Source organism: Panthera pardus, unplaced genomic scaffold (genome assembly GCF_024362965.1).
Source record: "Panthera pardus isolate Hobbes unplaced genomic scaffold, ASM2436296v1 HiC_scaffold_11, whole genome shotgun sequence".
NCBI classification, from domain to species: domain Eukaryota; kingdom Metazoa; phylum Chordata; class Mammalia; order Carnivora; family Felidae; genus Panthera; species Panthera pardus.
The window spans coordinates 26,149,594-26,160,422 of record NW_026526666.1 but is presented as its reverse complement, the minus strand read 5'-3'; the positions used below and the strand labels follow the sequence as shown (position 1 = coordinate 26,160,422).

Sequence of the window (10,829 nt, the reverse complement as noted above, 5' to 3'; positions counted from 1 at the left end):
GAGGTGCTTACTAATTAACATTAGAACTCCCCTCTTTCTGAGAAAATATTTGTGATCACTTTTCACAAACTATAACAGCCTAAATGTACTTCTTCATTATTTTGTTTTATTCAAAACAATTCCATCCTGTTGATCCAGAACATTTGAAGCTTTTTGAGGCTCTATTTAGTAGGTCAGAAGAGCTACTATTGAATGGCAAACTTTATGCGCTGGACAACTTGGAATTCTCTACCAGCACCAAAAATCAAATCCTACTTCCCCACCCTGACAGCAGAGGGGCTCCAGGTGTTGGGTGTAGGCGCCTTGCTAGTGCACTCTCTAGGGTTTTTCAGGGATTCCGGAGGAGGCTGCTCCGAGAGAACGTGCCTCTTCCACACGCCCCCTACCCAGTTTGGAGTGCACCTGCAGCCCCAAGCAAGAATAGGGCTGACTCGGATTTGGCCAAGTCAGACGTGGCATGAAAAATCAGCAGTTACTCTTCCATCTCCTATCTGTTATAAATACAATATAAATTGATAATCTGAAAAGAATTTGGGTTACGTGGCGAGCCCCGGATACTGACCGCTGCGGATGCGGACTGAGACCGTTCTCGTCACTTGCTAGTTTCGCTACTTGTTTTGGGAAACCGAGGCACCGCACGCTCTGTCCCTAGCGAGGTGGGTTTTTGCACGATCCCACCGCAGCCCGCCTTGGGTGTTCCCGTTTCCGAGCCCTTTCCGGGACCCAAGTCCCAGCTCCCGAAGGTCGGCCCCACAGCTGGCCTCGGGGCCCCGCCCCCTTTGGCCGCGGGTCGGAGCCGCCACGAGCCGGAGCGGGAGCTGGAGCCGGAGCCGGAGCCGGAGCCGCCGCGGCCCCTTTAAGAAGCCGCTCTGCGGTAACCCGAGCCCGCAGTCCGGGCGGGCGCGGCGGCCGCGGCGGTAGCTGTAGCCTCCGTGTGACTGCTCCTCCAAGCGGCCCGGGGCCCGCGGCTCCCCTGGCTCCCGCCGAGCATCTCGAGGGCCGGCTCTGGCCGGCGCCAGCCCTCGGGCCGGGCCGGCTGACCAGGCGCCCGTGACCACCCGCCGCCCTCCCCGGCCCGGTGCAGCCGCCGCCCGCGCGCTAGTCGCCCCGGGACCCGGCACAGGTGACGCTGTTTGGAGGGGGTTCGGGGAAAAGGGCGGGCTCGCTTTGCCCCGCGGCTCCCCCGCGCCGCCGAGCGCAGTCCCCGGGCAGGGGCGCCGCGGCTTCCCGCCCCCGGCCTAGCGCGGCCGCGGGCTCCGGCGCCCGGAGCTGGGTGGGCGTCCCGAGCGCGGGAGGCGGCCAGGGGCGCCCGGGCGGGCTGCAGCAGGTGTGTGCGGCCGCTCAGCATCTTCCCGGCCCCGCGGGCTCGGGCGCCGCTCGGGGCGCTGGCGTGTGTCCCGGGGCCCGCGGCCCCGCGCCGCCCGGGCGCTCCGCGTCCCATCCCCGCCTCCGGTGTGCGCGATTCGTGCTGCGGGGTCTGCCCGGCGGTGCCTCTCGGGTCTCAGCTCAAAGGGATGGGTGCGTGGGGCAGTCAGGGAAAGCTTTCTTGTTAGAGGCCGGTACATAGTCTGGTGCATCAAGTGGGTAAGTCTCCCCCTCTCCCACCTCCCCTCTACTAAGTAAAACAAGCTTTTATTCACCCCACCCTTGTAGTTCTCAAGTGGGTCCCATTTTTAGCCACCTCATGCAGTAGGGTCTAGTGGGAAAGGGGCTGGGTTCTGTTTATAGCTCTACCATTGTAACCCCCTCAAGTTTATTGGACTGAGAACCTCGGTTTACCCAGCCTTGAAATGGGATCCCTAATGCTAGCATTTTCCTACAGCCCAAGAGGGTGGGAAACCCTCTGTGAAAGTACATTGAGTTGTCAAAGTTCATTAAAGAAAGGCTTACTGTTGCTGGCCAGTAATTTTTTTTTTTTTTTGAAGTACACATCTGAGTGTTAGTTTAGCTCACATTTTAATGTGAAATTATAAAATTGTTCTTAAAGAGTGATCTGTGACCAGGTTGAAATGAATATGATACCAGTTTGGGGACAAGATGGAAGAGTTTGTGTGGATATTAGGAGTTGACATGTGAAGCAGGAAGAAACCGTCATTTTGGTGAAATCTTCGCTCAGTCGTAAGCAGAGTTGAGACAAATGGATCTTGGACTGTGTGTGTGTTAATTAAGAAAGATGCTGCCGTCTGGGCACATGGTATAGGCTAGAATGCAGCTTCATCTTTGTGGAGCCAGTGAAGGTAACATGACAGAATCCCAGTTTCCTTTTACGTGTGAAGTAGAGAATTTTTTCCCCGTGTTAATCTTTTCCTTAAATTGGAGGGATGAAACTGAATTAGACACGTGGCCCCCTGCCGTGCTAGAAAATTGGAAAGAATGGCGTGGGGAGCGGTGGACTTCGGATGACTTACCACCTCCCTGCTCCTGTGCCATCATCAGATGATCCGGAGAATGTATTTGGAGAGTGCTTCTTTTCTTCCTGCCCCTGCAATTCCTTTTGCTGCAATACCTCCCTCCAGCGTTGGGATCCTTGCTGTGTGATCTCCTATGAGTTTTACCTGCTGGAGCTGGGCACCTGGCATCCAGCCGCTCAGCGGTCATAATTGTTTACACTATGAGCTTTCTATGCCTACGCATTTCACTCTAAGCCTTCTTGACCTTGTTGGAAAGAATAAAGGCTCTTTGCAGCTAAAGCTGTGTACACTTGGAGGTGCCTAGGAAGCTGAAGGTCAAGAAGCTGAAGGTAACCCAAAGAAGCTGGGTCTTCTCAAAGACCCTGGGGGTATGGTGCAAGAGTTGGCTTATCTTTTCCTTGCTTTTTTGAAACCTCCATGGAGAGAGGTTGATTTGATTACCAAGGGAGACGGAGGCCTTGGGAGCAGGGAGCTATCAGAAACGTAACTCTGAGCTACACTGGTTGAGAGCATTCCCAGCAACGGAGTTGGGAGGAGGAAGTGGCGACTTGGGAGGGGAGGGAGGGCCATCCCAGCAACCAGAGAGGTAGTAAAGGGGCCCTGGAATCCCGACTGGGAAGTGGGAAAGGAGTCGGGCTACAGGAAGGGAGTAGTGGAGCTTCCAGGCAAACTCTAGAATGTGCCCTAGGTGTGACCTCTCCTTCTCTCCCTTACCCTCAGAGAGTGTTTCTTGCCATTCTGAGTCTAGTGCAGCCCTCCCCTCCCCTGGTGCTCTAAAAGTAGCCCACCCAGTGCTTATGTTTCTCCCTCCAAGCTGGCCTTCCAAGTCTGAGAAGAAACTGAGCAGAAAACTTCAGACCTCCATGTCTCCCCACCCCCTTCTTCTCAGATCAGTGTCCCATATCCTACACATTAAGGCTCCTTTTAGCTTTGATATCTCTTGGAAGGTTAAAAAGTAGGGTAGTCATTTTGGCAGAAAAAAGTAAACTGAACAGTGTACAGGAAGATACAGCAAACTAGTTTTTTTCTGTGGAGGAAGATAATGAATTTATTGTCTGGGCGAGAATTGTGGGCGGTTGGACAAGGGAGGGCAGGAGGGGGTGGTGGAACTGTGCCGGACAGCTTGTGCTCTCGTCCTTGAGAGAGGAAAAGATGCCACCACACGCGTAGAGCCACCTTGCTGTGCTCTCCCTCCTTCCATTTGTCTTGTGAGTGGAAGAAGATAGCAATATGGAGGTGGAGTAACCATCTGTTCTCAAGGATGGGAACCAGACTTTAACTCACCACTCGAGATGAGCTATATTCACCTGCCATTGCTATCAGGCACTGAACGTATGACACCGGAGAATGCATTACATCAGGAAAGCAAGGTTCATTTTGTAAGAAAATCTGAGGTATTGTGAGAGTGACTTTGGTGGTGGTTTTTTCTTGTTGGAGATGAAAGGTAGCACACAAAGAAACGGAGTCCTACTGCTCTGAGGTTTGTTATTCATAGGGAGACAGTTGGATGTTCTGCAAGCAGATCCCAGACCTGAAAAGAAGGCAGGAATAGCAAAGGATTTTTTGTTTTTTTCTCAGAACATTGGTCTGTTCAAGGAGAAGGCAATCCTGTGGCTACATGAGAAGGAGCTTGTGAATCATTGTAAAAGGCCAAGGTTTGTGAAAACAGCGGGTAAAGAAGACAGCTGGAAGTCAGTTCAGAGCTTGAGCCAGCATGAGGAAGAGTTGCTGAGCAGTGGGACAGATAGCAAGGGGTGGGTGGGGGGGGAGTCTGACTAGAGGGACAAAGGCTTGTCTATAGCAGTGTTTCAAACGTTTTTGGATTACAACACAGTACAGAATGGGTTTTGCACTGCGACCCAGGACGGAAGTATGTATGTGTGAGTCTGAAACCAGTTTCATGAAACAATATGTACTCTCTTGTGTACCGCATTCTGGTTTCTGTTTCTATGCTTCTGTTCCTATTCAGTGTTCTGAAAAACTCATCATCTATTAGTGGATCAGAGTCCACTGTTAGGAAACCATTTGCCTAATGGATGGATAAACAGGTTGCATTTGGGTTGGAGATGCTGGAGGAGGTGGAGGGGAGCACAGAGTTGATCGGGAAATCTGGACCCCTGTTGGTCCACATGGGACAGGTGGGAGTGTGGGAGCCCATCTGGTATGCTCATTCATGCAGGACTCACATTAGTGAATGCACCTGGATGGACAGGTGCCAAAGGGGACTTCCTATCAATTGTATCCACTTCAAAGCAAAATGGTTTTGAGGGAAAAGGTAGCGTGGAAGGAGTAAACTTGAATTTGAAAACAGTGTCTTTAGAGCAGATTTCTCTCTGTAGGTGAAGAGGACAAATGGATCCAAAACAAATTGGCTGGTGGATTTAGGCCACGTTCACTTTCATCAGCTGGATAGGGAGCAGAGGGGCTTATAGTGCGAAGTGTAGGCTCATAACTTTCCTCACAGCTTTGAGAAGTTCTTACAGAAGAAGTCAGTGCAGTGTGTTGTTTCAAAACTCCATGTGCTGATCAAACCCATTAGGAAATTAGCTGCTTGCCTCCCAGAGAAATGGAAAAGTACTCTCATTACGTTGTGTAAAAGGGTTAGGTTATCAAAGCTTCCTTAGACCTCTAGTTCAAGATCTACAATCAAACTGGAATCATCATCCATAGGCGTTGGGATTGCCAAAAAAGCTTCTTGGAGAAATAGGTGAGGCAGCATGCAGCATCCTTGAGCTAATTTCCAGATCTGTGGCCTAGAGTTAATGAGGGGCAGTGTATCTGCACGCCTTTGATCGCCTTTTCATAACAATTACCACCAGCCTCCTCCACCTGACACCATCACCAGTGGGCAAGCACAACAGAGCACAGAAGAAAACGTGCACGGGGGTCAGGGTTCACTCTGGTTGCCTCCTTATTTGCTTGTTTTCATCATCCATATTCTGACCTAGGTGGAGACTCCCTTTGACTCATCCTTGCTTTGTTTGATTTTCTTACCTCAGTTGATATGTTTTCAGTGTGTGGCTTTACTTCTCAGCTGTCTGGTATATATATCTAATGCTTTCTCCGATGTTACCTCTGAGCTCTGGACTTAGCGGTGTCCACCCGACTATTTCCATAGAGTCCCGTGGTTGTTTTCTGGCCTGTGTTGTGTTGGTCACCACCATATCCCGTCATGGCCGCCCTAGAAATAACTGTACATTGATGGGTTAATACATTGGTTTTGATTTAATTTTTACATTTTGGGGACATGGAGAATCTATCTTGGTCAAGTTAATTTAATTACCTTCTCCAAATAGGCTTAAAAATACCTTTCAAAATTACATTTTGAAGACAGAGAAAACTTCTATTTGGTATATATTTATTTGGTGCGATGGGGAAGAAGGAATTTTCATTCAGGGAAAAATTTAGAACAATTAACCCCCCATCCTCCTTTACAAAGTGTTAACATTTTAGGGACAGAATTCCCCAAACTGGTCTTGCTCAATTAATTAACATGTTTTGCTCTAATACGTGCAAAAACATTGAGACAGTTAAGAATTTAAATGTTTTCTAATTTATTACCTGCTATTTTAAGGATTCGGAAAGACTTCGACTGTATGCTAATTGAGAAAGATTCGTTGCCTTTTCAAATTTTAAAAGCCTGTGTGAATGTCAGGAAACAGTCCAATTTCCTACCTGCTTAGTGGAGGAACCCAGGGTGGGATGAAGGCTGTAAGGGGGGGGAACCAAGTTGCCCACCTGGGAGGCCTGGCTGCCTGGACTGAAGGGCAGCTGGTTGGGAGTATCCCAGCTTAGGATCTCCTAACCAAATCCTCGAGACATTAGGCATCTTGAGGATTGGTGAATGCTTTAAAACCTCAAGTCGCGGGGTGCCTGGGTGGCTCAGTCAGTTAAGCGTCTGACTTTGGCTCAGGTCACGATCTCACAATTCGTGAGTTCGAGCCCCGCGTCGGTCTCTGTGCTGACAGCTCAGAGCCTGGAGCCTGTTTCAGATTCTGTGTCTCCCTCTCTCTGACCCTCCCCTGTTCATGCTCTGTCTCTCTCTGTCTCAAAAATAAAAACGTTAAAAAAAAAACAACCTCAAGTCGTTACATATTTTCTGCAGTGTTCTTTATTTTTAAATGACAAAAGCGAAACTTGCTCGTTTAAAAAAAAAGAAAAAGAAAAACCATTAAAACAGCCAACACTGAAGAGAATGACAGTTCACACTTTCCCCTTTCTCCACCTGCTGCCTCCTCTGGTTTGACTGCCAAACACAGCCAGGTAGCAATTTGGGGGCACAGCCCTTCTTCTCTACAAATGCCAAAATAATCCAGTTAGGTATTTATGAAATATGTATTATTTCATAGCCTGCTTTTGTTCCCCCCCCCACACACACACTCCATAGTGAATGGTGAATGCCCTTCTGTATCATCTTGTGTATTTGAATGTCTGTGTAAGCTGTGGTGTGGCTGTGCCAGTATAATCATTTCCCCATCATTGGACCTTAGGGTTTCTTCGAATGCTGTATTAAACACCCTTGGACATGCATCCTTTGACACATCTGTGCATTTGTTTTAATGATAAAAGATGAAATCATCAGTATACTGCTCATTTTATAATCTAGTTAACACAGTGCTATCAAAATTTACATATTCTACCATTTAGTTCCCCAAATATTCATTCAGCTGTAAAAGTAGAGTGCTAGACACATAGTGGGGCAATGCACAGCCCTTGCTTCCAGGAGCTCCCCATCTGAAGTAGGGGGGGGGGGGGCTAGGCATAAACACTGGTTATAATTCCTTTAGTTTTTTTTTTTTTTAATTTTTTTTTTTTACATTTTATTTATTTTTGATAGAGAGCACAAGTGGGGGAGGGGCAGAGAGAGAGAGAGGGTGGGACACAGAATCCAAAGCAGACTCCAGGCTCTGAGTTGTCAGCACAGAGCCCGACGCGGGGCTCGAACTCACAAACCGCGAGATCATGACCTGAGCCGATGTTGGACGCTTAACCGACTGAGCCACCCAGGCACCCCATAATGCCTTTAGTTTTATTTATACCCTACTTTGTTCCAAAAGCGATCTGGGATGGCTTACAAAGATCCATACAATATGACAAGATACAGTAGATTTAGGATAAGAAAGAAAAATAAGCCAAAAGAAAATAAGATGGAGTTATGAGTGAGGTTGTAAGGGTACCTTCAAGTTCTGGCTGTAGGCTTTGCAGCAGCCTAGGAGAAGAGACAAACAGCCCACAGCAAGGTTTAAGGTGTCCAGAAGAGAAACCAAATTGGAGAAATCCATCTATTCCTGATTCTGGGAGGTGAGAGAACCTTCTTTGGATTTTCAGCAAGAAAACACTGCATATGCAATGGCCAGCATTCTCAACAACGTCCCCAATGTTGACCAAAACCTAGTGACCTTGCTTCAAGATGCCATTTCATGTCCTGTTCCTCCTTGCTAGTGAGGGGTAACATACCTTGGCCCTCCTCAGTAAGAGTCATTAGGGTGAGGGGTAAGTTCATGGGTTTAATCCAGAGAGAGCTTTAGGAGTACCAATGAAAGTAGCAATCGGGTATTATTCTTAGACCATGTTTTCTACAAGGTAATACAGGATATATAATCTTAGTGGAATTTCTGTGAGTAGAACCCACTTCCCTGAGATTACTAGCCTTGCAACTTACAAAGCAAGAAGTGAGGATATTTATTGTTATAGTTTTTTTTTTTTTAATTTTTTTTAAAGTTTATTCATTATTGAGAGAGACCGAGCATAAGTGGGGGAGGGGCAGAGAGAGGGGGAGACAGAGAATCCGAAGCAGGAGGCTCCAGGGTCTGAGCTGTCAGCACAGAGCCCGACATGGGGCTCGAACTCACAAACCATGAGATCAGGACCTGAACCGAAGTCGGATGCCCAACTGACTGAGCCACCCAGGCGCCCCCATTGTTATAGTTTCTATTTAAATTCCGGTTGACATACAGTATAATGTTAGTTTCAGGTATGCAATTTACTGATTCAGTGCTTCTGTACATCACATCACCCAGTGCTCATCACGACAGGCACGCTTCTCTATCCCCATCACCTATTTAACCCCTGCTCCTCACCCACCTCCCAGAAGTGAGGATTATGTTTAAATGGAATTAATGTATTGGCACTGTAACAATGAACAAAATATTTTCCTCTTAAAACACACATGCCCAAGTCTGCAGTTGGTCCATGCAGGAAGGATGGTATGTGTTGACACTGAGGAGCTCCGCAAGTGAGAAGGCCCAGAGCCATCATTCCAAGAAATCTTGAGAGCATCTCCAAGCTTCCAGTTATTACTAGGTGGTAGCATGGGAGAGTATTAGCAAGACTCAGAGGTCTACAGATTGGGGCAGTGTGACCCTGTTTTGTGAAGCTGGGAAAGTTCCACTCTCACGAGCCATCTGGGTCTGCGTTTCCATGACCACATCCACTTAAGTCTTGCCTCAGAACATCGTCCCAGGACAGTTCTTTGTTACCAAGTCTGTCGGTCAAGCTGAGGTACTTTAACAGGACTTACCCTAAATTTAAACATGAGGTTTGTATGTTTGTCAGTGTTAACCTTGAGGTCACCCAGAGCAACGTGTGACTGATTTGCACATCACCTCTTAGCTTGTGAAGTGTTTCAGAGAAACGTGTCTGTGTGTTTAGATTTTTTTTGGCTGCCTGATTAAGTGTCAAACCAGATACTGAATCAGGCTGCTAAGTGCCACATGTATTGGGAAACAGTGCATTTGGCAAAGGCAATCTATGGGAAGAGGTCAGAAGAGAAACCGCTCTCAAAGTACCTTAGTAGGGGTGTTAGTTAAGTGGCCCTTAGGGACCAGCATGAAAATTCACCTAGAAAATTCAGGAACCCCTTGGCTGTCTTCTCATTTAAGCCACTACACCCCCCAATCAGATTAGAGGTGAATATAAGCTGCTGGGCTCCTAAGCCAAAGGTGAAAAAGGAGAGGGAAACGATGACACTGCTTCAGATACCAAATATCTATCCCGTTGTGACTTGGTAACATTTGAGAGATGGGTGTAACATTTCTTGGTTAGGAAAAGGTGGTGATAATAAGTGCTATCCTTTATTGAGTGGTGTTTTGATGTATTCCTGAATAACCACCCCCGGAACCTAGTGGTTTACAACAATGATTTCTTATTTGTCGTGACTCTGTGGGTGGCCAGGCAGTTACCCTGCCGCCTCTAGGCTCATTCGTATGGCAGTATTCAGCTGGAGGGTCAGTATTCAGCTGGAGGGTCCGCTGGGCTGGAAGATGGAAACAGGCTTGCCAGCGCGGCTGGGAGCCCGTACTGAGTGTTGTCTATCAGCTGGGTGTCTCGGTTCTCCAGGTGGTCTCATGCTCCAATAGACTAGACCGGTTTCTTCACATGGTGGGTTTAGAGCAGTGCTCAAGAGAGCAAAAGGCGGATGCTGCAAGGTCTTTTGAGGCCTACCTATGCTTCAGAAACCTCACAGCCTCTCTCCTACAGATTGCGTGTCAGCAGATGGCAAGGTCAGCCCAGATTCATGGGGGCAGAGGCATAAACTCCACCTCTGGGTGACAGGGGTGGCAATGTCACACTACTGAGGAATTATCACAAGTAGCTACATGTGCCGAACACTGTGCCTGGTGCATTGATTTCATCTCACGTAAGCCAGACAACCCTCTTGCACTGTAGGCGTTCTTTTTTTTTTTTTTTTTTTAATTTTTTTTTTTTCAACATTTTTTATTTATTTTTGGGACAGAGAGAGACAGAGCATGAACGGGGGAGGGGCAGAGAGAGAGGGAGACACAGAATCGGAAACAGGCTCCAGGCTCCGAGCCATCAGCCCAGAGCCTGACGCGGGGCTCGAACTCACGGACCGCGAGATCGTGACCTGGCTGAAGTCGGACGCTTAACCGACTGCGCCACCCAGGCGCCCCTGTAGGCGTTCTTAATCCCTTTCATTGGACTTGCAAGTTATAAAGGTCATATTCTTCTTGCCCATGGCAACTTGATAAATCCTGGGACTAGGATTTGATTCTAGGTCTCTCTCTAGTTGAATGAAATGCATTTTAAGACTCAACAGGTGGGAGATTTGCTCAATTGTTCTTCAGCTCCTCTAACGCAGTTAATATTGTCTCTGATTCCTGTATAGAGCAGGCGAACAGAGAGAAACATAGAAGGCAGGCAGGCTTTGTTCTACCTCACCCACTTCTCTGCATCCCAGAGACTCTCTCAGGGGGAATTGGATCAACAATTTGAAGGTGAGACGGACCTCCCTCTCTCCTTAGGTTCTGATTTCCCAGCTTGCTTGGCAGTGATTCCTTTAGAAAAGGAACAAAACATATTTTGAAAAATCTTGCTCTGTCCAGCTTTTCCTTGATTTCACAGTGTTGGCAGGAACCCAAGAGATATCCCAAGCCAAGAGGCTCCCTTCCAGGAAGG

The 10,829-nt window shown here is 48.0% G+C and overlaps 1 protein-coding gene across 3 annotated transcripts in view; it reads left to right on the top strand.

Annotated features, from left to right (window-relative positions):
* The first annotated feature begins 800 nt into the window (after positions 1-800).
* The window catches only part of TLCD4 (TLC domain containing 4), a 70,871-nt gene continuing 60,842 nt past the window's right edge, over positions 801-10,829 (top strand). The window contains exon 1 of one of the 3 annotated variants that reach the window (XM_019457575.2): positions 801-1,123. The gene's annotated coding sequence lies outside the window, so the exon portion shown is untranslated. Of the gene's footprint in view, positions 1,124-1,474; positions 1,585-2,652; positions 2,741-10,829 lie in introns of those variants that run through there. The other 2 variants (XM_019457576.2, XM_019457577.2) reach the window with 2 other exon arrangements.